Genomic DNA, 26649 nt, shown 5'->3' with positions numbered 1-26649 from the left:
GACTTGAAGCTCTCTTTTCCTGTCCTACACCCCCGAGAACAATACAGCTCTAAATGGCAAAGCTGATCCCAACTCGGTCCTCTGTGACAGACCCTTCCCCCTCCTGCTGATGTGCAAGGTGTGCTCGGCCTTTGTAATTCCAGTGGCCGAGGAGGAAGAGGTGCGAATGCGCGCTGTCCCAGGCACCTCTGAATAACAAAGGGCTTAGACCTTGACACTGTTAACTCCCAGCGAGGCAGCCCAGTCGCCTTCAGCCCCTGGTCTGTAGGCTTCTTTCAACTGCAGTGACAGCTCAAAAGAGTCGACTCACATTACAACAGCACACATGCTTAAAGTATACTCGGCAGTGAAAAATAACAAAATTGAAAGCTGTAAAATAGTTACGCTCTTTAACTTAAGTTGAAAGGTTGCACCCCAAAGAGGCAAATACCCTATAAAACACATTTATATTGTAATTTGACGTGATAACTTTTTGAAGCAGAAGCAAAGCCAATATCTCTTAAATATGTATCTATGTACAAATGTGTTGGGGGCTGAGACAAGCACTGGGTGTGTCAGCAGTGGGGACAGCTACATCTTCTGTTATTGTACAAGGTACAGTCTGGTGTGGAGTTGTGTGGTTAGTAACAGTCTCACGCTACACTAATGTGGAGTGTGAGCCTCTCTACTGACACAATGGACTGGGTGGCACTTTCTGGACCGTAAAATTTTGAGGATAAGATGTGGACTCTGAAATTGTTGATCCAATAGGGGGTCTAGGAAAGTATTCAGGCATAATGTTAGCTAGATAAATATAGTCTCCTTATTGTGGTCCAGAAAAGGTAGGGAGGGGCACAATGTTGGCTAGGTTAGTTTTGGGGCATGTTGTGTGATGTTCCGGGGTACAACGTGGGTCTGAAAAGCATTGGGGCTACTGTGGCAAGCTAGGAAAAGCTTGGGGCACAACGTAGGCTGGGAAAGTGTTGTGGGGCTCAGGTTCAGGTAGATCAGTCTAGAGCATGGGTACTCACAAACTTTCTGTCGGGGGCCAAAATTACAGTGTGGTTGGTGGAAAAGGGCGGCACCGAAAGGGGTGTGGTCATTAGGGGGGCGGGGCTAGAGTAAAGACAATCAAATCCGTTTCAAAACATTAGACAATGCGACAATGCTGTATTTCAAAAGCAGATAATACATTTCATTAGCAGACAACAGCAATCTTCAGAGGCATACACTTGACCCCAATTCCATCAGTCTCTCTCTCTCTGTCTCTCTCTCTCTGTCAGTCTCTCTCTGTCAGTCAGTCTCTCCCTCTCAGTCAGTCAGTGTCTCCCTCTCAGTCAGTCAGTGTCTCCCTCTCAGTCAGTCAGTGTCTCCCTCTCAGTCAGTCAGTGTCTCCCTCTCTGTCAGTCAGTCTCCCTCTCTCTCTCTCTGTCTCTGTCTCTGTCTCTCTGTGTCTCTCTCTCTGTCAGCCAGTCTCTCTTCCTGTCAGTCAGTCTCTCTCTGTCAGTCTCTCTCTGTCTATCATTCTCTCTCTGTCTGTCATTCTCTCTCTGTCAGTCATTCTCTCTCTGTCAGTCAGTCTCTCTCTGTCAGTCAGTCAGTAAGTCAGAGTCAGTCGGTCTCAGTCAGTCAGTCTCAGTCAGTCAATCTCTCAGTCAGTCAATCTCTCTGTCAGTCAGTCAATCAATCTCTGTCAGTTTGTCTCTCTCTGCCAGTCTCTCTCTCTCTGTCAGTTTCTCTCTCTCTGTCAGTCTCTCTCTCTCTGTCAGTCTCTCTCTCTCTGTCAGTCTCTATCTCTCTGAGTAAGTCTCTCTCTCTCTCTCTCTCTCTGTCAGTCTCTCTCTGTCTGTCAGTCTCTGTCAGTCTCTTTCAGTCAGTCTCTCTTTTAGTCAGTCTCTCTTTTAGTCAGTCTCTCTTTTAGTCAGTCTCTCTTTTAGTCAGTCTCTCTCTTAGTTAGTCTCTCTCTTAGTTAGTCTCTCTCTTAGTTAGTCAATCTCTCTCTCTCTCTCTCTCTCTCTGTCTCTCTCTCTGTCAGTCTCTCAGCCAGTCAGTCAATCTCTCTACTCTCTTTTCACTCGCTCTCTCTCTCTCCACTGTCTCTCTTTCTCGCCACTGTCTCTCTCTCTCTCTCCACTCTCACTCTCTCTCTCCACTCTCTCTCTCTCCACTCTCTCCCCCTCCCCCCTCTCTATCACCCTTTCTCTCTCTCTCTGGGGGGCCATGGGTACATTCCCTGAAGGGTCCGCAGGCCGTACTATGAGTACCACAGGTCTAGAGGGTATCTCAGAATTTAGGTATTCTTTGGGGGTGGACGCAGTTTGGCCTACAAATGATGTAGCAGGGACACAGTGTCTAGTAAGAAAGTCTTGAGGGCTGGCACAGTTTGAGCTAGAAAAGTCTTGAAGAGCCTATTTTTTACTTGGAATAGTTTGTGGGCAAACAGTGGAATTGCCAAAAGTGAGTCAGAACGTACAGTAGCCCTGTTGTTTTCCTCCTGGCCCCATCTGGTGCTCCATCAGGGGGACCGCGCCTTGCATTACAGCCTTAACCGTCACGCAGCAGTACCTACCTGGCTCCTAAGCTCTAGGGTAGAGTCCCCTTGACCTCTCCGCTCCATCGCTGTTAGTCTCCCCCGCCGCCTCTCGCTCCATCGAAGCCGCTGTAGGGGGGACTACAGCCCCCAGCATTCAACCTGTGACCCGCCCACTTCCGGCGGAAAGCGCGCCCGGAGGCGCTACATCACCCGAGGCTCCCCCCGCGTCGCGGGACGCGCCCGGGCGTCGCCGGGCTGAGCCCGGGCAGAGGGCAGGCCGTCTGTGGCCGTCCGGGGCTGGACGAGGCTGGGCTGGGCCACAGACCTGATGACATCGACTCGGACTACTTGTTATGTGAGTTAGTCCTACGCCGGGGTCTGTGTTTGACTTGGGGACGTATTATATTATATAATTCAGCTCTGTGCGGCCCCACTGAGTGACAGTTCGTTTAAAGTGGCTTTGCTTATCCTCTACTGGATTCTGTTGTTGGATTAATACCTTTTTTACTATGCCTAACGCTAAACTGGGCAAACTTGTAGATGGAACTGGCCTGATGGACAACTATTTAGTCAAAGTGGTCAATAAAATTAATAATGACCGTAGAGTTTCCCTTGGCAAGGGGGGCCTCCTTGCCCCTCCCGATGCCACCTCCAACTTTGTGGCTGACGATACAATTGAGGGCTCTAACAAGGCGAGCACTTGCCCAGGTTTATCGGACGAAGTAACCTCGGCTGAAGCACAGGTTTACACCGAGGGCCCGGTGGACCCCCAGGACTTGTCTACTATTGTTTTGGAGGAAGTTCCACCTAGCCCTAGACCTGTGAGAGCTTGTAGGAAACAACTTAATAAAAGAGGGGGGAAGCATATTAAAAAACGACTGGAAGCCCTACATTTAGCCCAAAATAGTACCGGTTCTGGAACTGCACCCCAGGAAGGTAACTGCCCAGCATGTACTACTCTAGCACCCGACCAATTTGCACTATTAGTAGCTACCCTTGAGGCTAAATTTGAAACTAAGTTAGCTGAGCATACTCAATCTCTAATGCTCCAATTAAATAATGCTAACGTGGAAGTGAAGAGGCTTGGTGATCTCGTAGCAAGTCTTTTGGCTGGTAGTGGAAATTCTAAGCCTCCTGTTGTTTGTACTGATGATGTTCCTGGTGATGTTCCTGATGGTACTCTAGGTAATCCTTCTCTGCGACCTTCCCAGTCCCTTGCTTTGCCGCAAACTGCCCCTTCTAACCCCTTTTTACCCAGTGATCCAGTTAAACATTCCTCTGCGGGACAAGGAGGTTCATCTTCCTCTAGATATGGAACAAATACCAGTTCCACTAATCTTCCCCCAGAGTGTGCGCCATATGTGATTGTTCTAACAAATGTGCCCACCCTTGAAAACCAGCAAGGACAGTCCCGTGAGGAATCACATGAGTCACTAAAAAATAAAACTACGTCCTGGCTTAACAGAAAATGCGGTTTTCCTTCAGTTTATGCAGATCACATTTTATCTACCAGAAGGACGAAGTGGGTTGGCCCATCCCGGAAAAGCTGTAGTGGGGACTGTATTATAATCAATTTTAGATATCCTCAACTCGTTAATACAGTCCTGATACGTGCAGCTTCTTTGACTTGTGACACTAATAGTGTGACGGCACGTCCGTTGGGCTATTTTTATATGCATCAAAGTAGATTTACGAACCATGTGAGACCTAGACCATTTATATCTAGGGAATCTCGGACGCCTGTAGCTCCTCATGGGTTTAATCCGGATATTTTTTATGGGTATGAACCCAACGTTACTACCTTCAATCGATTTGGGGCACTCTCGGGCCTGGAGGCCTGTGATTGACGTAAGGACTCTGAAACCCAGGGGAGTGCCAGTCCGGTTTCCCTGGATTCCGGAGATATTACTGAAGTCATAATGAACCATGAAAGTGTTAAACCCAATCCTGAAAATACTAAATCGGATAACGGGGAAACAGTAAAAATGTTGAGCTGGAACATTGCGGGCTTACGGTCCAAAAAGAGTGATAGTGGATGGCTTAATATTCTAAAACAATATGACATTATAGCCCTACAAGAGACGTGGGGCAAGAACTGTGATTTTTGGATGGATGGTTTTATCTCCTATTTTTTGCCAGCTCAGAGCTCTAGAGCCGGAAGAGATAGGGAAGGTCTCATGTACCTTATTTCAGTAAATATCATGGGTAGCGTTAAGAAGGTTGCATGTACCTCCCATAACTGCCTTATACTGGAGGTCAGTTTGCCAAATAATACAAAGTTTGTACTAATTAATTGTTATAATTCCCAGCAAGAGGAGTCCCCTAATGAGCATATTATCTGGCTGACAAAGTTTTTAGAATCCTATAAGGTCAATCAAACCACTTTTTCTTATTAAATATTGATGGGTGATTTTAATATTCATTTATGTAATCTTAATTGCCATTACAGAGACAATGATAGTCCACAATTCACAACCCCTCAACACTTTGAACACAGCTCGAAGGGGGAAGCCTTGGAGTCCCTTCTGTCCAACATTGATCTGTATGAAGTAGGGTTCCAGGATTAGAATACTCGTGTCCCCACCTATGCTGCTAGGGATAGTGAATCTATAATTGATTACATATTTTTATCTGCAGGGCTTTTAAGATATGTGTTCTTTTATAATGCCCTACGGTCTCGTTTTAGCGATCATAACCCGGTGGTCTTGTTTTTGGCTAATGTTTTCCCTCTTATGAACAAACGTGGTTTGACACCTGTGGTGGCTCCCGTGAACGCTAAAGATCAAGGGAGGAGACTAAATTGGAGTAAGGTAATTCCCGAAGACTTTTTTAATTTAATCACTACAAAGGCTGGCCCACACTTAAATATATGTATTGATCCGTCCTCCTATGACAGGGATGTAATATTGGCCTTTGAAACTATTTGCTCTCAAGTGGCTAAAGAACTTACCACGAAAGGCAGAACTGCTAAAAATAAACCTGCCTGTGGTTGGTTTAATCATAGTTGTACTTTAGCCCTAAACCAACTCAGAAAAGCCCTTAATGTTAAACCGAGAGACAAAGGACTAGTGACACAGTTAAGGAAAGAGTATTCACAAGTAATACTAGCACGGAAGAGGGAAATTAAACAAGAAGCATGTGTAGCTTTAACGGATAATGCCACCCTGAAAGATAGTTCCAAATTCTGGGAAATTATTAATTCCCCGTTGCTATCCGGTTCCCAGAACTCAGTGTTAGAAGTGAATATCTCCGAGGCGGATTGGTTAGGCCATTTTGAAAAAATATATGGGAGTAATCTTGAGATGGAAGCTTTTGTAACTCCAACCACCAGCTCTCCCCTCCCCCCTATTATTTTCACTATTGAAGAGGTCGAGAAAGCTATCGAGGGGACGGCCGGGCGTAAGGCAGCAGGCCCTGATGGGGTGCCCTCGGATATGTACAAGGTTAACTCTAAATACTGGGGTAAAGTTTTGTTAAATGTTTTTAACTCAGCGGCTACAGCAATTTCCCCGAAGTCTTGGTCCCAATCGATCATAATCCCTGTGTTTAAGAAGGGCCAAAGAGGTGACCCTAGTTTTTATAGGCCCATATCCCTGCTAGACTCCTCGTTTAAAATCCTAGGAAAGGTTATTCTGGCTAGGATAAGTAATTGGGCTTCTCAGAAAGGCATAATCTCTAATGCACAGTATGGATTTAGACCAGGGTGGGGTACAGAGGACCAATGCCTTAATTTACATTTAATTATTGCAAAGTATACGAAAGCCTCAGGGGGTTCGATTTTTTTAGGTTTTATGGATTTGTCCACGGCTTTCGACCTGGTTAACAGGTCTAAGCTTTGGTCAAAACTCCTGGAACTTGGCTTGGATAGGCCCCTAGTGTACTTTTTGGCTGAATTACACAAAGACCTGAAAGCATCAATAAGGATGTCGCAGGAGGGGAAATGCACTGCCAGTTTTAAATCTGGTAGAGGGGTGCGTCAGGGCTGTATTCTTGCCCCTATGTTATTTACGTTGTACATTAATTCCCTCGAAGATAGCTTGCTAGTTGCTTCTCCAGATATCCCTCGGATTGATGGTATTCCCATACCCGTACTTCTTTATGCGGACGATACGGTTTTGCTGGCCCGAACCCCGCTTGGTCTCCAAAGATTACTGAATACCTTTGGGACTTTTATGAAATCCATGGACCTTGTGGTCAACAACGGTAAATCTCATGTTATGGCATTGGGGAAGGGAAAAAACCATTTTAACTTATGTTACTGTAACGGAGCTGTTATCTCCAGAGTGAAAGTTTTCACCTATTTGGGGGTCGTTTTTTACGACAAGGGTACCTGGGCATCCCAAGTATCCACCAAGGTGAAAGCGGTACGTAGCTCCTCGGCTGCTATATTGGGTTTTGCAAAAAGGTTGGGAGGGAAACCCTGTGAGGCTATTCTAAAAATATACCAAGCAAAAACTGTCTCAATAGCTAGGTACGGGGCTGCTATATGGGGGTATACCAACTCGGAACCCATTCAAACAGAAGAGAATACATTTTTTCGTGCTCTCCTTGGCCTTCCTCAATCCACTGCGACACATTCGGTCCATCTTGAATTGGGGTCGGGATATATTTCGGACACTATAAAAATAGCCCCACTCCTGTTATGGATCAGAACCTGGTTGAACCCGGATCTTACATTGAACCATAAGATTTTAAAAGATTGCTGTAAACTAGATAACTGCAAGGGTATTCAGTGGCTGTCATATATCAAATCAATTACAAAGGAGTTAGGACGCCCTGAGCTTTTTACTAACCCCGAAGGTCTATGTAAAGCAGACATAATGTGGGTCAAGACATATTTTATTAAGCACTGCGAGGTTGAGCATGAATTCCATGAGTATGGTAAACCCTCAGTAAGGGCTCACCTCTTGCTTAATTCATCCATGGCTATGCACCCATATTTGTCAACTGTCTCAAATTTTTATCATAAATGGCTTTTGACAAAATTCCGTTTCAATCAGATCCATCTAGTATTAAGTGTCCCACAGGGTTGGTGTAGGCCGGAAGTTGGGGTCCCCTGCTGTTGTGATGATTTCTCTGCCCAAGATACGATGCACTTTATGGTTTTTTGTCCACTGTACCTTGACGTTAGGAAAAGGTTTATCCTGCCTATTATGAGAAAGAATGCTTTTGTCCAAGTTAAACCTGCTTTGATGTTTTTACAACTAATGGAATCACCTTCAACCATGTTTTATGTAGCTAGCTTTTTAGTAGCATCAATCAGACTAAGGAGGGATAGATTGGCTGCATTAGAGGAAATTAATTAGTTTTATTAACTGTACCAACGGGATAAGCTATTTATTTTTACACCTTTTTAATTATGTATAAAATGAAATGTTCTTAAATTATTGTTGAATGTATTGTACACTTTTATGATTTTAATTAATCGAATAAAGTGGTTTTTGAAGTTGAACTTGGTGCTCCATCACCCTGGCTACTAGAACATAACCTTCGTAATTGCCCATTACAGGTTGTCCCACTGGCTTATCTTTGGTCCCTTCTGTACCTTCTTAAAATAATTTCGATAGACTGTACTAGAAACACTCTGGGTGCTCAGAATCCCTCATTGTGGAGAGCACAATCAGGTTTAAGGGTGATGTAGGGTACACAATCTGTAGAAAGAATGCCTTTCAGGTCTGAGATAAATTATTGAGCCTGAATGTCTGGCATGCCCCATTTCCAAAGAGTTGCGCACTCCTAGGTTTCAGAAATTTTGCGAAACGGGATTTGTTGGTAACTCATGCATAACTCAAGAATTTGGCAATATAGAATAATGTGAAATTTTGAATAATTTTGCAAATTTTACATGATGCAAAATTTATGACTAAGGCGAATTTCACTGGTGTAATAAAAATTTCTCCTAGGCCACTCACATCACCAGGAATTTTTAAAGCATTTTCTCAACGTTTGTAGTGCAGGGTGAGCATGTAACCTGGACCGAATTTACATTTAGATTATGACATTAACATTGTCAGTGCCTAAAAACCCATCCAAAATGTTTCACAAGTTCGAAACCCCACTTTTGTGTCAAATCCGAGGTCTGAGTACACAGTAGAAAGGTCTGACTTGAGGCACAGGGGGAGATTGCCAAAAGACAATGAATAACCTAAACCTAGCTTCTATCTTGCTCCTCGAAAAGCCATATTTTTTCAGACTTTAGTGGTATCTAATTTCTTACCCAGCCCTCGGAATGCTTAAATTCAAGCCTCAGCCCCTTCCATCAGCTTCAGTTGGTTGTCAAGTTCTGACTGGTCCTTGGCATCTGGATGCCATCCATGAATATTAAAGCTATTATATAAATCTGACGTTATGGAACAGTGAGGTACCCTTAGCACTTAGCTGATGCGTACCTGCTCCTAAAAAAATGAAAAATGCCCCTTCCTTGCAGGGCTGCCAAAAATATTAGCTCCATAACAATAACAATATTCCCCAGCTTTGACTATGTGTGACAACTTCTCATTCATGCAGTGATACAGCAGTGCAGTGATTTTACCAGTCTAGTAGTCGATCCACTAGCTATCAGATACATTCTTTTAGCTACAAAATGCATGGAATTATGATACTTAGTGCAGTTCTTCCTCCTGCTGTAACTACCCCATGGTAGTATATACCTCAGTGGTATATCTATACCAACAGATTTATTGCTGACTGATTTGCAATCCTTCTAGCTGAAAATCCTAGCAGAATTGTAATATTAATGGAGCAGTAATTCTCATCCAGTGGGAAGTTTTATGGAATACAGTTTCCAAGTTCCATGCATGCACAATGGCAACATTGTAGAAGAGGAGACCACACAGATGCAGATATTGACAAGCATTGCCATAGCCAATTGGTCTCGCCTATGCAAGAGCTATTGGCCAAGCCAATATGTTTTAGTCATTTTGTACAACAGCGTGGCTGCTGTTCAGGATGACTAAAAGTAAGTGGGGTAATGGAGAGTAGTGTGGATTGTTGGAAAGTCAAGTAAAGTGGAGTGTTGTAGAGTTGAGTGGACTGCCATGGACTGTCATGGAGTGGCGTGGAGTGGTGTAGAGTGTTGTGGGAGTAGAGTGTCACTGAGTAAAATGGCCTAGAGTTGAGTAGAGTGTAAGAGTGAAGTGGCACAGAGTGGAGTGGCATAGAGGGTGTGTGTAGAATGTTGTAGAGTATAGTTGTATAGAGCGGAGTACATTGTCATGAAGTGGCATAGAGTGGAGTAGTGTAGAGAGTGGAATAGCACAGAGTGGAGAAAAGTGTTGTGGAGTTGAGTGGTCTGGAGTGGCATAGAGTGACATTGAGTGGAGTGGTATACATGGGAGCGGCATTGAGTGGCATAGCGTGGCATAGAAGGAGTTTTGTAGAGTGTTGTAGAGTGGAGTAGTGTTGCAGAGTAGAATGTTGTACAGTGGAGTGACATAGAGTTGGAGCAGAGAATCAGAGTGGAGCAGAGATTAATGGAGTTGAGCTTCATATCGTGGAGTATATTAGAGTGTAGTGTTTTAGAGAAGACTAGTGAGAAGTGGTGTAAAGTACAGCAATGCAACATGGATTGGCATAGAGTGCATTGGTTTTGAGTAAAGTGGCGTAGAGTGCATTGGCGTAGAGTTCAGTGGCATAGACTAGAGTGCAGTGGCGTAGAGTGCAGTGGCGTAGAGTGCAGTGGCGTAGAGTGCAGTGGCAAAGAGTTCATTGTAGTTGAGTACTCCAGACCCCATCAACTCAGTACACTTCTGGGCATGTGGATACTTTGCCAGGAGGAAGAACTGCTGTGCTGATGAAGGACTCCTACTCTTCTGGACTCCTGCTCTGCTGACCTGCGGCCTTCCTTACCTGGGTATGAATGACTGGAACTATACCACTTTTGAAGTCTTGAGAACATCAAAGACTTCCACCAACCCTGCTACAGCACATGTACTCTGCCACCTGTGAGTCCTGCCCTGCCAAGTGGTGCCAAACCAGTCCTGGGCCCCTAGAAGCAGGTAGAAAGTGCTGATCCAGCAGAAATCCATGCCTCTACACTGTTACACCGCTCGGAACTGGCATATCTCCATCAACACTGATGCATCGCCACTTTTGCAAGGACCAAAGACATCACATCGCTGACTGTGCGGCACATTGCCTCCAGTCCTTGACACATCCTAGACTTGTGGTGCTCGACGACGACGCATCCCCTACATCTTGGGGTTTGATGGCTACACATCTCTAACTTGCCTGCAGTGCAACCGACCCATCGCCTAGATTCGAAGAGATTGACTGACGCATTGCCTCCTCTGCTCCTTGGATCTCCTCTTTGACAAAACCGTGAAGCAAGTTCTGTTTCAGTGGGCTAAGGCTGGTCCCTGTATCTGACCTATGTTCCATCGCAGTCAGCCTGGACTTCTGAATTTGACCTGGTCTAACACGACCAGATGCTTTTAAGCACTGTATTTCAAGATGTTCTTTAAACATTCATATCTTCAGTTATACATATTGGATCTTTTATTTTTGTCTTGTTTTTTTGAATAAATTAAGCTCTATTTTGTAAGCAGATGTAAGGGTGTGTGAGTTCTTAGGATATTTTAGAAAAACACTTTGGCAACTAAAGTGAGTTTGGTGTCTTAATTCCATTATAGACATGCCCAGGGTCTGATAGATATAGTGTGTGAATATAGTGGGTTTTTAGGCACTGACAATGTCAATGTCATGTTTGACATGACGTAAAATGTTGATCATTCTTTCAAAATTGTTTAACTAAGAATAGTGGAATAACATGGAAAAACACTAAATTTTTAGGAAGTGTGGACCTTTCTGGATGAGCACAGTTTAAATCAGTTATTGCAACATTTGAAGTGGGACCATTAGATCAATGGGATAATCCCAGTCTCACAACTATGGTGACTTGAGTACCAATATTATCACATAACATGACATCACATCTGGCTGTCTCATGTGTATATATAAAGTGCTCAATCACCCCTGGAGATATATTTATGCTGAATTACAGAAATGTATTGTTATCCAAGTAAATGGTACTCATTGCATCTACCATGGAAGTATAAAAGGCTGAGTGAAAGAACCAGTATTCAAATGTGAGTGGGAGGTCAAACACATACCCCTCAAGTGGATACATTAGTTTATTAAGCCACCAGACTAATACAATCTGTTTGAGGAGACACTGTGTAGACTTGAATATGATTATAATCACACACTATCACTGTGGGGACTTTAACATCACTGTAAACACACAGTATCTCTATGGGCACCTGGGCATCATTTTCATCACACACTACCTCTGTAAGGACTTGGGCATAAATATAACCAACCTCACTATCTTTCAGGAAATTGAACATGATTATCAGCATACACTACCTCTTTGGAGACAGTGGTAATTGTAAATTCACACACCATCTCTGTGAGGACCTGGACATACCTATAATCACACATCATCTCTGTGGGGAGCAGGGCAATGATATAATCAATCACACATTATCTTTGCATAGAATTGAACATGAGTAGCCTCATACACTTTCTATGTGTGGGACCTAGGCATGTCTATAATCACACACTATCTCTATCAGGCCTTGGGCATGTCAATAATCACATATTATCTCTGTGAGGACCTGGGCATGCCTATAATCACACACTATCTCTGTGGGGATCTGGGCATGTCTATAATTAAACACTTTCTCTGTGGGGACACGGGCATGTCTATATTCATACACTATCTCTATCAGACCCTGGGCATGTCTATAATCACACACTATCTCTGTGGGGACCTGGCCATTGCGATAATCACACACTATCTCTGTAGGGACCTGGACATCAATATAACCAATCACACACCACCTTTGTGGGTTTTTAACATGAGTATCATCACACGCTATCTCCTTGGGGACCTAGCCATGCCTACAATCACACGCTATCTCTGTGGGGATCTGGGTATGTCTATAATAAAGTATTATCTTTGTGGGACCTGGCCATCAGAATAATCAATCACACACTACCTTTGGGGGGTATTAAACATGATTATTATCACACACTATCTCTGTGGGGACCTGGACATTCCTATAATCACAAACTATCTCTGTTGGGACCTAGGCATTTCTATAATCACACACTATCTCTGTTGGGGTCTGGGCATTAATATAATCAATCACACACTACCTTTGCTGGAAATTGAACATGATTATCAGCATACACTACCTCTTTGGGGACAGTGGTAATACTATAATCACACACCATCTTGGTGAGGACCTGGACATACCTATAATCACACATTATCTCTGTGGGGACCTGGGTACAATATAATCAATTACACACTACCTTTGCCAGGTATTGAACATGAGTATAATCACACACTATCTTTGTGGAGACCTGGGCATGCCTATAATCACACACTATCTCTGTGGGGACCTGAGTATGTCTATAATCAAACCCTATCTCTGTGGGGATCTGGGCATGCTTATCATCACACCAGGACATCAATATAATCAGTCACACACTACCTTTGGTGGGTATTGGACATGAGTATCATCACACACTATCTCTGTGGGAGTGAATGACTCTAACCACTTTTATCAATTGGAAGTTGTTGAATGGAATCAAAGCAGTCACAATGAATGCCCTAAGGCTTGAGGGGATAGAGAACTTGGGGTGTTACACTACAAACATTGCACATAAAACCTGTTCTGAAAGGACACAGTGATATCAGGTTGTCTCTCATTCACTTCTAGGATTTCTACTGAGATAGACAGGTGTTCCAGTGTCAGGTGGTTCTTAATAAGGGTGCTGGGACGAGAAGGCCCCTTGAATCATGCACAGCTGATATCCCCTGCCCTGAGTGCGAATTTCCAGAAGAAACTGGTATCCTGACTTGTCTTCTTTTGCTGGTGTCACAGCAGAGGCTTAGGCCTGTCCCTGATAATGTGAGGAACATAATCTGCCCTCTGAAGAGGCTCACCAAGCATGGTCTCAAACAGCGGACTACTGTCCCTGTCATGGGTGCATCACATATAAACCAGTGGTGGCACATGCCATATTTTTTGACTATAGAGTAACCAGACCTTTTTTTGTTTCAGAGAGAGCGCCGTTTAGTCATCCCTATCATGTAAAATTCCACTGTAAAGTCCAGTACATGGTACTGGTGTTGAGTATGCATGCGGTTTTCAGTCAACAATAGGACTTTTTGAGTGAATGAGTCTGAATAAGGTGACAAGACTGAGTAGGTTGGTGCATGACTTCTAGAAATTTGAAGGTGGTGCATAAGTATAAATGTGAGTTATAACTGTGACTTATAGTAATTTGAAAGTGGTGCGCAAATTATAAATTGAAGTTATAACTCTAACTTAAGCATTTATAATGTTTGTGTTTTTTATGTTTGGTTTGTGTACAAAGAAGAAATAAAGTTTTCCTAACTATATATTATCCTTAACCTTAGTTTTTTTCATGGGAGTTCAATTGGTTTTAAAATTGTAATAAAATGTTTTTTTTAAAAATGCAGTTTACTGTTGTCAAGTGGAGTATCATTAAATGGAGTGTGGTAAAAAACAGTGGAGGATAGTGTTGTAATATATACTGTCATACAGTATAGTGTCATAGATTGGAGTTGAGTAGAGTGGAATGAGGTACACTTGAGTGGCGTAGAGCGGAGGGGCATAGAGCGGAGGGGCATAGAGCGGAGGGGCATAGAGTGGAGTGGCATAGAGCAGAGGGGCGTAGAGCGGAGTGGCAAACAGAGAACTGGGATAGAACAGAGTGGCATAGAGTGGAGTGGCATAGAGCGGAGTGGTTAACAGTGAAGTGGGATAGAGTAGAGTGGCGTACAGCAGAGTGGCATACAGTGGAGTGATGTACAAAGGAACAGCGTATAGTAGAGTGGCATACAGTGGAGTGGCGTACGGTGGAGTGGTATGGGGTGGGATATCATACAGTGGAGAATGGTACAGTGGAGTTGCATACAGTGGAATAGTGCAGAGTGGGTTTGCGTACAGTGTAGTGGCATACAGTGGGGTGCCATAGTTTGGAGTGCTGTACAGTGTAGTGGCATACATTGGAATAACGTAAACTGGAATACCATACAGTGCAGTAGCTTGCAGTGAAGTATGGTTGAGTAGACCGGCATGCAGTGCAGTGGCGTAGACCGGAATAGCATAGAGTAGAGTGGCATAGAGTGGCAAGGCATACAGTGGAGTAGTGTAGAGTGAACTTGCATAGAGTGGGGTGAGGTATGGTGTAGTGGCATAAAGTTGAGTATCAGAGAGTGGCGAGCAGAGGAATAGCATACACTATAGTTGAGTAGAGTGGAGTAGCATAGAGTGGAGTGCCGTACAGTGAAGTAGTGTTTAGTTTAGTGGCATTAAGTCCAGTGATGTACAGAGGAGTGGCTTATAGTGGATAAGCATAGAGTACAGGGTCATACAGTGGAATAGCTTAGACTGTAGAAGCATAGAGTGTAGTGACATATAGTGATGTGGCGTACAATGTAGTGTTGTAAAGTGTAGTAGCATACAGTGGATTGTGGCAGAGTGAAGTGGGGTATACTGCTGTTGAGTATAGTAGAGTGCCGTTGAGTGGAGTGGCATCTAGTGGAATAGTGTAGAGTGTAGTGATGTACCATGAAGTAGCACAGAGTGTGATGGCATAGAGTAGCATAGAGTGTAATGTCAGAGTGGAGTAGCATACAGGGGAATAGTGTACAGTAGGGAGTTGTACAGTGGAGGGGCATACAGTAAAGTGACATGGAGTGGAGTATAATAGAATAGAGTGGTGTATAGTATAATATCATAAAGTAGAGCAGTGTAACATAGAGTGGCCTAGAGTGGAGTGAGGTGGAGTACAGAGGAGTGGAATATAGTGGATTAGCATCCAGTGCAGTGGTGTATAATGGACTGCCGTAAAGTGGAATGGTGGAGAGTGGAATAGCATACAGTGGAGTGATGTAAAGTGAGATGTCAGAGTGGAGTGTGTTAATTGAAACAGACATAGCGTGAAAGTGTGTGAATGAATATAAATGTCTTTAGACAGGAATATACATTATGATGTGTAAATGTTCATTTTTGGTTGTGGCCTAGAGTGGAGTGAGGTGGAGTACAGTGGAGTGGCGTAGAGTGGATTAGCGTACGGTGTAGTGGTGTAAAATGGACTGACGTAAAGTGGAAAAGTGTAGTATCTTTAAATAGTGTAAGTAGTGCTAAACTTATAACTTTAAAAAAATTTACTTATACATTGTGCCTCGTTGTACCGTGGTATGTTCATGGTATACAACAGTACATGGGGCTTTGAAGTGAATATGTGATTTGCTAATTGCTCTGCGTACTAAAGGTAAAAGGCAGTCATGTAGCTTTTTGCATTGTTTTGCTGGTTTCTCTAGTCTGTGTTTCACTACATTTTGGTTTAGGATGTTACTTATAGGTTAGTATCAGGTTTTATTGTTGTTCATTATCTATTACCACTTTATTTAAGGGGCAATAGGTGGAGATTTTTACAAAATTTCTATATATTTTATAGGGGTTTAGGGTGAACTGCACTTTTTTTTAAATAACAATAATTTGCATCTAAATTAATAATATTAACATTAATGAAAATAATTGTAGAAAATATATATTAAAAACATATAACACAATTGGGTAAATAAATACAAATAATATAAAAATATACATTTTATAATAAAAATAGATTTTTTTAAACAACAATAAACATAAAAAGATATATAATTTAAAACATATAACAGCAAGTAAAAGAAACAGCAAAAATAAACGAGCAAACTCTAATTAAATGAAAAGTATGAAAAGCGTTACACTTGAAAGGTGTTACATTTTCTATTCCTACTCAACATAAACAAACTCATTGAACATATTGGACTTCGGACTCCGATCGAAGCAACAGTACAGAAAGGTTTGGATTTTGGAGAGGTTAGATTTACTATTCCCACTCTTATTTAAGCAACCCAAGAAAATATTTTGGACTTCAGAGAGGCTACATTTACTATTCCACTCCAATCTAAGCAAAAGTACAGAAAGTATTGGACTTCAGAAGGGTTGGAATTACTATTCCCACTCTGATCTAAGCAACAGTATGGAAGGTTGTGGGTTTAGGAGGGATTAGAGTTACCATTTCCACTCCAGTCTAAGCAACAGTAACTAAAGTGTTGGACTATGGATAGATTACATTTGCTACTCTCACTCCAATCTAAGTAACAGTAGGGAAAGTGCTGGGCTTCGGAGGAGTTTAATTTCTATTTCCACTCCAGTCTAAGCAACAGTAGGGAAGGTGTTGAACTTCTGAGCAGTCAAATATACTGTTCCTTTTCTACCCTAAGCAAAAGCATGAAATCTGCTTTATTTTAAAGAGGTTAGATTTGCTATTCCCACTGCAATGTACGCTAAGCTTGGAAAGTATTGAACTTCAGAGGGATTAGATTTACTATTTCCACCCCAATATATGCAACAGTAGGGAAAGCCTTGGACTTTGAAAGGGTTAGATTTACTATCCCCACTCCAATTAAGCAACAATAAGGAATGCATTGGATTTGGATGAGCTAGATTTACTAGTCCCACTCCAATCTAAGCAACATGGGGGGGGGGTTGGACTACAGAAAGGTTCCTTATACCATTCTTACACAGCAATTCAAATATTTAAATATCTAAGAAGATAACATGATTAACCATATTTAAACTAAAAACTATATCTTGTATTAATTTAAATAGGATGCAAAATGTATTATAAATATAGAAAATAAATGTATAAATAAATGAAATATTGAAATAAACATACATAGAATTCATTTCACTCGGTACTACTGCACAAAAAACACCAACACCATAAAGATAAATTGAAATATAAATAAAACAGGAATAAAATTAAAATAAAGGAAACATAAAAATAATAAATGGTAATATATTTTGCACTTGTTTAGACATATTATCAATTATTTTATTTCTTTCACAGTCTATGTAAAACAATTGTACATATTAAATAATCAAGGAAATAATTATACAATTATTTATAAATTAAATATTTAAATAGCTTAAAACAAAGAAAACTATTTTAATACAAATGATATCTTACCCTATTCCCCTACAAACCGTACAACATGACACTAAATTATAGATGACTAATTATACTATACAAAATATAAATTAAAAATGCAAAATGAACCCTAAATAAATGAAAGAACAATTAAAACATTTACATAAGAAAAAATGTAATATTTAATTTACCTTATATCACTTAATATTAAAAAACTACTATTTAAAATGTATTTAACTTACCACCATATTCCCCTACAAACAAAATGACTGCTACTAAATTATAAATTACTAATTACATTTTAAAAATTAATTTACTCAATGAAAATTACAAACTATATTTAAAAAAAGACAATTATACTAATATTATTAGTATAGATATATTTAATTACAATCAATGTTTATTACAACTATATTAAAGTACAGCAATTTTCTTTATATAGACATTGTTTATTCGTATAATAAAACCTATATTCTTACTTTTGATATTCTGTTACACAATATTTTTGCGTAGGTAATATTTTTGTCAACATGCTTATGTCACATGATATTTTGGAATCAATATGTGTTTCATTGCCCATATTTAACAAGTGCCCAGTTTGAAAATGTCCCTTTTCACATGAAGTGTAGTTACACAACTATAAGTGAATTTCTCTACTCCGGCACAAAGGTACCTCAAACCTAATTGAAAAATTAGTGTTTACTCTATGTAGAAAAGGTCCACTGCTGAAAACATGTATTTCAACTTTGACATGGGCACATTTTAAGGATTCTTTTTGCACATAAACAGCTAGTGCATGACTATCAAATGATGTTTCTCTATTCCTGAACAAAGGATTCACCAGCCCCTTTTAGGAAGTCTAGTTGTCTACCCCACACATGCCGATGTACAACAATTAGCCCCACGCCTCAAAAATGTTTTTGTTAACATTGGAAAAGACTCCTATATTTACCTTGGGAGCATTCTGAGATTTTTATTCCCATGAAAAAGACAGCTGTACATCAGCCAAAGTACCTTTCTCTACTCTTATACAATTAGCATACCAGTTCAGTTCAGGAATACAATTGGTAAGACTCTTGTATATGATTTGGCCTTCAAATAAGACCTTACACACTGAGAAAGTCTTTTGTAGTTGACATTGGCACTTCTGAGAAGGTACCTTTTTCCATGAAGAAGGCTGTCGCACCACGTGGCTAAACTACCTTTTTCTACTCTTGTACAAAAAAAACACAAGCCTGGCTTAAGAATTTCTATCCTATACTTCAAACATAAAATAGTGGTTCTCAAATGGATGTTTCAACTTTGTGAAAGTTTCCCATGTTTCACCTGGGCACATTTTGAGAATGTGTCTTATCCCATAAAAAGGATGTAACACTGCCAACTTGACTTTTTCTACTCTTGCACAAAGGACAGCTAGCCCCATTCTGGAAACCCACTTACAGAATTTGTGCTTCCAAACACAAGAAATGTTTTAAGTTTGTTAAACAAGGTTTACGTACATATATACATATTTATTGAGTGTGAGCCTGGGTGGCTAGAAAGAGCCCCAGGTAGAAGAAATACTTTGAGAAAATAAGAGCTTTATGAGGCGAGGACAATTACATTCTCGAATTATAAGAGACAAAAATTATAATGATGTGCCAGTTCTTAAGTCTATTTCTATTAAGAATCCGAAGAATCAGCATGGGGAGTTTGTTGCAATTAGAAATACAGTTTTATCTTCCTGATGGAGACTAGATTTCATAAGACGGCGGCTATAAAAGAGAATGAGAACTCAGACACTTTTAAGGAAGTGTGCAACTTCCTGGAGGGACACAGTTTAAACCAGTTAATGCTGCATTTGGAGTGAGATTAATAGATATGGCATAATTCTGGTCTATCTCTGGTGGTGGATTAAGTACCACTATTATCATATCACATCACATAATCTCATGTGTGTATATAAAGTACACATTCACACCTAGGGGTGTCTTGGTGCTGACTTCCATATTTTTATTGTTATTCAAGTAAATGGTACTTATTGTATTGACCTCGAAAGGCTGAGTGGAAACACGAGGATTCAACATGTGAGAGAAAGGTGAAACACATATCCCTCAAGTGGATTAATTTGTTTAATAAGCCACCAGACTAATATGATCCGTATGGGCTCTTCAACATCCCTATAATCACACACATCGCTCTGGAGACTTGAGCATAACTAGAATCGCACACTATCTCTGTGCAACCTCCCTGTGCATACCTATAATTGCACACTATCTCTGTGGGGACCTGGGGATATCTATAATAACACTATCTCTATGGGGACATTGGCATGTCTATAATTGCACACTAGCTCTGTGAGGGATTGTACATCCCTATAATCACACACTATCTCTGTGGGAACCTGGGCATGTGTATAATCACACACTATCTCTGTGGGAATCTGGGCATTTCTATAATCACACACTATCTCTGTGGGGACCTATAATCACACACTATCTCTGTGAGGACCTGGGCATATCTTTAATCACACACTATCTCCGCTGGGACCTGGGCATGTCTTTAATCACACACTATCTATGTGGAGACCTGGGCATGTGAATAATCACACACTATCTCTGTGGGGACCAGGGCATGTCCATAATCACACACTATCTCTGTGGGGACCTATAATCACACACTATCTCTGTGAGGACCTGGGCATATCTTTAATCACACACTATCTATGTGGAAACCTTGGCATGTGTATAATCACACACTATCTCCGTGGGGACCAGAACATGTCTATAATCACACACTATCTCAGTGGGGACCTGGACATCCCTATTATCACACACTATCTCTGTGAGGACCTGAGTATGTATTTAATCACATACTATCTCCGTGGGGACTTGGGCATGTCTTTTTTCACACACAATCTCTCCGAGAACCTGGGCATGCCTATAATCACACACATTCTCTTTGACAACCATGGGAATACTATAGTCACACACCATCTCTGTGGGGACCTGGGCATGTGTATAATCACACACTATCTCTGTGAGGACCTGGATATATTTTTAATCATACACTATCTCCATGGGGACCTGGTCATGTCTTTAATCGCACACTGTCTCTCCTGGAACTTGGGCATGTCTATAATCACACACATTCTCTTTGATGACCATGGCAATACTATAGTAACACACCATCTCTGTGGGGACCTGGGCATGTGTATAATCACACACTATCTCTGTGGGGACCTGGGGTTATCTATAATCACACACTATCTCTGTGGGGACCTGGAAATCCCTATAATCACACACTATCTCTGTGAGGACCTGGGCATATCTTTAGTCATACACAATCTCCATGGGGACATGAGCATCTCTATAATCGTACACATTCTCTTTGGTGACCATGGTAAAAATATAGTCACACGCCATCAGCATGGGGAACTGGACATCTCTATATTCACACATTATCTGTGTGGGAACTTGGGCATGTCTATTATCACACAGTATAGTATCTCTGTGGGGACCTGAGCATGTCTATAATCACATACTATCTCTTTAGGGATAGTGGTAATGCTATAATCACACACTATCTCTGTGGGGACCTGGACATCAATATAATCCATCGCACACTATGTTTGTGGGGAATTAAACATGAGTGCTATCACACACTATCTCTGTGGGGACCTGTGGTTCACTATAATCCCACAATACCTCTGCAGGACTTGAGCTGACTATAATCACACACTACCTGTGACTCCACCCCAGCATCACTATATTTGCAGATCATTTTTGCAGTTATCTGAACATGACTAATATAATACACAATTTCTCCAGGAACCTGAATATTTTTATCATAATCCTCTTTATATAGCGAGTTGAACATGACTATCATAACACTTTTTATAGGGGGACTTGAATATGATTGTGACCACACACTCTCTCTGTGAGGACTTGAACATAACTACAATTTTACACCATCACTGAGGGGAACTTGATTATGAAGAAAATTACATCTGTCACTATGGGGACTTGAGACTGATTATAATTAAATGCTATATCTGTGGGGACCAGGGCACAATTGAAATGACATACTATTTATGCTTGAACATTAGCATATGTATCATCGTACACAATGGAGGAACTTGAACATGACTACCATAACACTCTCTATGCGGGGACTTGAACATGCCTGTAATCACACACTGTCTCTGTGGAGACCTGGTAATTACTGTAGTAACACATTGTTTCTGCATGAACAGCAGCATGACAATCATTGTACACTATCTCTAGGGGTACTTGAATATGACTATGACCAAACACTATATCTCTAGGGACCTGGGCATGACTATAATAATCAGACACTATCTTTTTGATGATTTGAGCATGACTATGATGACATGCTACCTGTGTGGCAACTTGGGCATCACTCTAATGATACACTATCTCATGTGGCTTCAACAGAACTGTCACCACACACTAGCTCTACAGAGAATTGAGTATTATTATAATCACTCACCATCTCTGCGGGGGCTTTAACATAAATATAATCACACTCTGTGTATGGGGACTTCAGAGTGACTATAATCAAACACTATATCTTTGGGAACCAGGGCATCAATGTAATCATGCACTATCTCTGTGGGGGCTTGAACATGACTATCACAGCACACTACCTCTGATAGCTCTAGAACATTTCATATGCCATATCTTGGGGACTATTATTGTACAGCCATGCCAAGACAATGGTGGAGTTGATGCAAAAAAAGGTAATCTCAACTTGGCTTTCCCATCTGACCACAATACATACTCTTTGGCATTTAAAGGGATTTAACTGTTCACTATTTCCTTATCCCTTAATGTTTGTAAGAAGTCAGCAATACACCGAATATCTGAAAATGCCTTTCCGTGGACTTTATATAGTATATTTTTCTACTGAGAACTGCATTCTCAAAATCCATCTGGTGGATGCTCCTAATACACAAAGAGATATTCATATATCTCTAAACTATCATGTAATATAGGTAAAGCAGAGAAAAAGAGGTTAGCCAATTGTTTGTGGATGTATTCAATCAGAAATGATAATTATTGAGTAAGTCCCCGCAAGGATAGTAAGACATGTTCAAGTCCCCACAAAGATGGTTCTGTGCGCGCGATTAAATAACAATATATTTGCTGATTTGAAGCAGGATCCTATATAATGAATTTTTTCTTAACATTTTTCTGTTATTGGTATGTTTTTAAAACATTGGGAAAGGTTAGTCCCCACAAGGCAGGTGTTCACACATAGTCCCCACAAGGATGGTAACACGTGTATGTGTGTGTGTGTGTGTGTACCCAAAGGGCTCCTTGGTGTCACAGAAGGAGCTACTGAGCTTTGCCTTAAATGTGCGCCAGTGTGATCCCAAGAGGTGTGCCTTCATTCGCATAGTTGACCAACTCAATACAAATGAGGGAATCCTTTGTGCCCATCCAATAATAAAGACACGGGCGCAGTGGTAAAGAGGCTGTTTGGAGGCGGACTGACTGATTGTCACAGAGAAGTGGCACACAGTCAGCAGTAGTGGCCATCAAGTTGACAGAGTGTCGGGCAGGGGGGAGGTGGGCAACTGGGGCGACAAATTAAAAAATAAACACTTACCTGCTAGCCGCATCGCGCTCCTCGCTTCTTCAGGCACAGGCTCCCAGAGTGCACTGTGGCCAATCCTGACGCTGCTTTCATGCTACTGAAAGTAGTGTCAGGATTAGCCTGAGCGCTGATGATTTTTGCTCCCACACAAACTGGGAGCCTGTACTTGCTCTCTTCAACCCAGCATTGCAGCTAAGGTTGGAGAGGGCTTCACTAAGCATGCAGTTTTGGCCGGCCTGAGATGGCTGGCCAAATTTACATGTGCAGTGAAGGCAGCGCCCAACATTCCCCTCTAGCCTGTCACCACCCTGGTCCCGCCCCCAAGCCTAAAAATAAAATGATAAGAAACAAGAGTTTATATCGTTTTAATTTTTCGGCTGCTTTCAGGTGAGGCAGTGCTCCTTCACCATAGTGGAGGAGCCGCTGCTGACAGTCAGTGTATCCCTAGGATGCCTGTTGGGAGGGGCACACAGGGATCCCAGGGAACCCCCTAGGCACCTTCAGGAGGGTTTCTGCTCCCATTTGACATGCAGGCTGGGTTGCGGACTGTAGGAAAGATAGACTGGTGGCTTCATACAGCTGGTTTGCAGTTGACTAATGCACTGTACTGAGGGCAGGTGTGCGTTCTCACTTTCCTTCTGAACAGCGTTTTCACTGCAATTTGGTGCCCTATCCAGGTCTTCGTGGCACACTCAGTTAAGTATATTGTTCAGCATGAAGTGTGACAATGAAACCTATCTGTAATGCAGCCTTTGTTGTTATTTGGTGATCCTTTAGATACAACCCTTAATAAAAAAAAAGAAACTCTGCACTAGATTATACATAGAGCTTGAGAAAATGACATTAAAAAAACGTTACATCTCTTAATCCAATTGTCGCAGTGGACATTATTAAATCTAAAACACCCCTCGCTCAAGTCCACACAAAAGTGAAGTAATCAGTGTCTTAGAAGAAACTTCCGTTGACGTCAACACTCATATCTTCAGGAGCCAGATGCCATTTTTGTGGCTGACACATTGCAGCACTGTTTCATGACACCATCAAGTCTAATAATGCCTTTTGTCCCACACAGGCCTCAGTTGGAAGAGAATTGTTTGCACTGTGCAAAACAGCCTGAAAAACAATTACTTATGTGGAGAGTTTTCAGCATCCTATGTCGTTAGTATTTTCTGTTACACAAATGTATTGTATTAGGCTTGTTAACAAACGTCCTCATTGTCCTTGTGCCATTAGAACCACTTAACAACATCAGTCAATGCCCCCTTGCCTAACGGAAAAGTACAACCAATTTGCTTACAGTGGGATCTTGTAAGGCAAAAATGGATTCCAGAAAACTAAAATATAGGACTCAAATTACATTCTGCACAGTGGTGAAGAAGCAATTAGCGTTTGCTAAACGTTGCATCAATAAAGGATGTTAAATGAAGCCTGCAGTGCATCTCTTTTCCACTATGTTTAGGTTTGATTGCTCATTCTCGTTCCACAATATGCCATTACAGAGCCAGAACAATCCTGCAAGAGAAGGTGTCAAATTTCTTTATTTGCAACTTGAATAACTGCTGCGGCGCACAAGAAGGTTGTGCAATTTCTTTGTAGTATTTCATTAAAATAATTTCTCGTTCTTGCAGAGAAAATAGAAAATAGGTATCTAATCAAGCTTTCATTTAACGTCCCTTCAAAGAAAAAAACAGGAGGGCAAATTGTAATAAAGTATGTTGTTAGGAAATACAAATGAGCACTGTAGGCCAAGCCAGTTGGAACTTCAAGTTTGAACATCAATAAAAACCTTCTGCACAATATTAAAAAGTAAAATACTGTGTTAAATCTCCAGTCAATCTTTCTTTTCAAGAAGCCATGTAACAAATTAATCTTTTAAAATAGTTATCTGGATTCCTACTTTGGAGAAGTGTGAAAGTCGATAATCTGGCCTATTATCACAAAATGATCCTTGCTTCTGTTTTGGGTTTTTCGCAGTAAAGCAAAGGAGTAAAGTATAGGGGGGAGGCCCCCCACTCAACGGACCGCAGAGTGGAAATCCGCTTTTCACGTGTATTGTTCTGTGCACAGTTGCACATATTTCAATCCGATCCAGGAACAGCTTGCTACGGTAAACCTAGTGGTGTTTCGCAAATTATGAAAACATTTCTCCTGACTCCATGGTATCCTTTAATCGTGTTTTATAACAAGCCACATACAATTTGTTTTTACAACAAATATAACAAAGAAACAGATCCCTATGGCTCAAATTAGCTGTAAAATAACGAGACATCGTTACATTTGAAAACAAATTATAATTAATCTGCTTTGTCACTTGCTCTGAATTGCTGCCAAAATGTCATGTTGATATGTTTGCCTAGTAAGGCTATGGTTCCCTGGGAGCTTTATTGTGTTGTGTGTATTTAAACCATTTGCGTAGATGAAACAAAACACATTCTTCTAAAATGCATGTGAATTTGAATTTCATTTTCAGTCGAATCTGCGATATTATTGAATAAAAGTTGTGTTAGAAATTGGGTAACTGGTTGAGTGGAGTGTAAGCCCTGGTCAAGCAATAACCACAATCCTAGTCAGAGTAAGAGGCAGGCAATTCTAAATTAACCTGTGCTTAACATTTGGTAGCTTGGCACAAAGCAGTCAGGCCTAACTTTAGAGGCAGTGTGTGAAGTATTTGTGCAACACGTAAAATAGTAAAACAGCGAAAACACCACACAAAAAGGTTTCACACCAGGTTAGAAAAATAGAGCTTAATTTAATAAATAAAACTAGACAAAATCACAAAAGTCCATTAAGTACAACGTGAGATATTTAATTTGAAAGTTTATAGCGAAAAATAGCACCAAGAAGCAAGATATCTGGTTGCACCAGACAGGGACAAAGTCAAACGTGCAGGCTGACCACGATGGAGTGTGGGCTGGCTACAGGGACCCAGTTAGGTCCGCTGAACCAAAGTACCTTAAATCCTGGTTGTGGAGTGTTTGTGGATCTGCCTCGAAGATGCGTTGCACAGAAGAGGCAATGCGTCGGTTCCGAGATGTGACGAGGCTGCAATGCGAGGTCCTGATGCATCGCCGTCAAAGATCCTTTCGACGAGGCTTGCGATGCAAAGGCCGGTGTCGAGGATGTGAGGTGCAGTAGAAATAATGCGTCAGTTCCGATGAGCGGTGAAGCTGTGATGCGGAGGTTTGGCATCATCATCGAGGCTGCCGTTGACGAGGGATGCGAGGAGCTTGCGTCGGTAAAAATGTTGTGTAATGGCAGTTCCGAAGGCGATGCCTTGGTTCAAAGATGTGGGATGCAGCGGCGATGCGAGTCTCTTGCAACAGGTTCAAACCATACAAAACTGTTGATGCGTCGGTTCGGCTCGAAGTTGTGCCGCTCAGTCGAGGAGATGTGTCGGTCCTGCTCAGGGATGCGTCACTCAGCAGAGGATGCGCCGGTCCCAAGATGCGGGTTACAGCGGTGATGTGAGTCTTTTGTGATAAGTCCAATTCATGCAACAGCAGTGATGTGCT

Source organism: Triturus cristatus, chromosome 8 (assembly GCF_964204655.1).
Source record: "Triturus cristatus chromosome 8, aTriCri1.1, whole genome shotgun sequence".
Taxonomy (NCBI): Eukaryota; Metazoa; Chordata; class Amphibia; order Caudata; family Salamandridae; genus Triturus; species Triturus cristatus.
Note: the sequence above shows the minus strand (reverse complement) of the source record.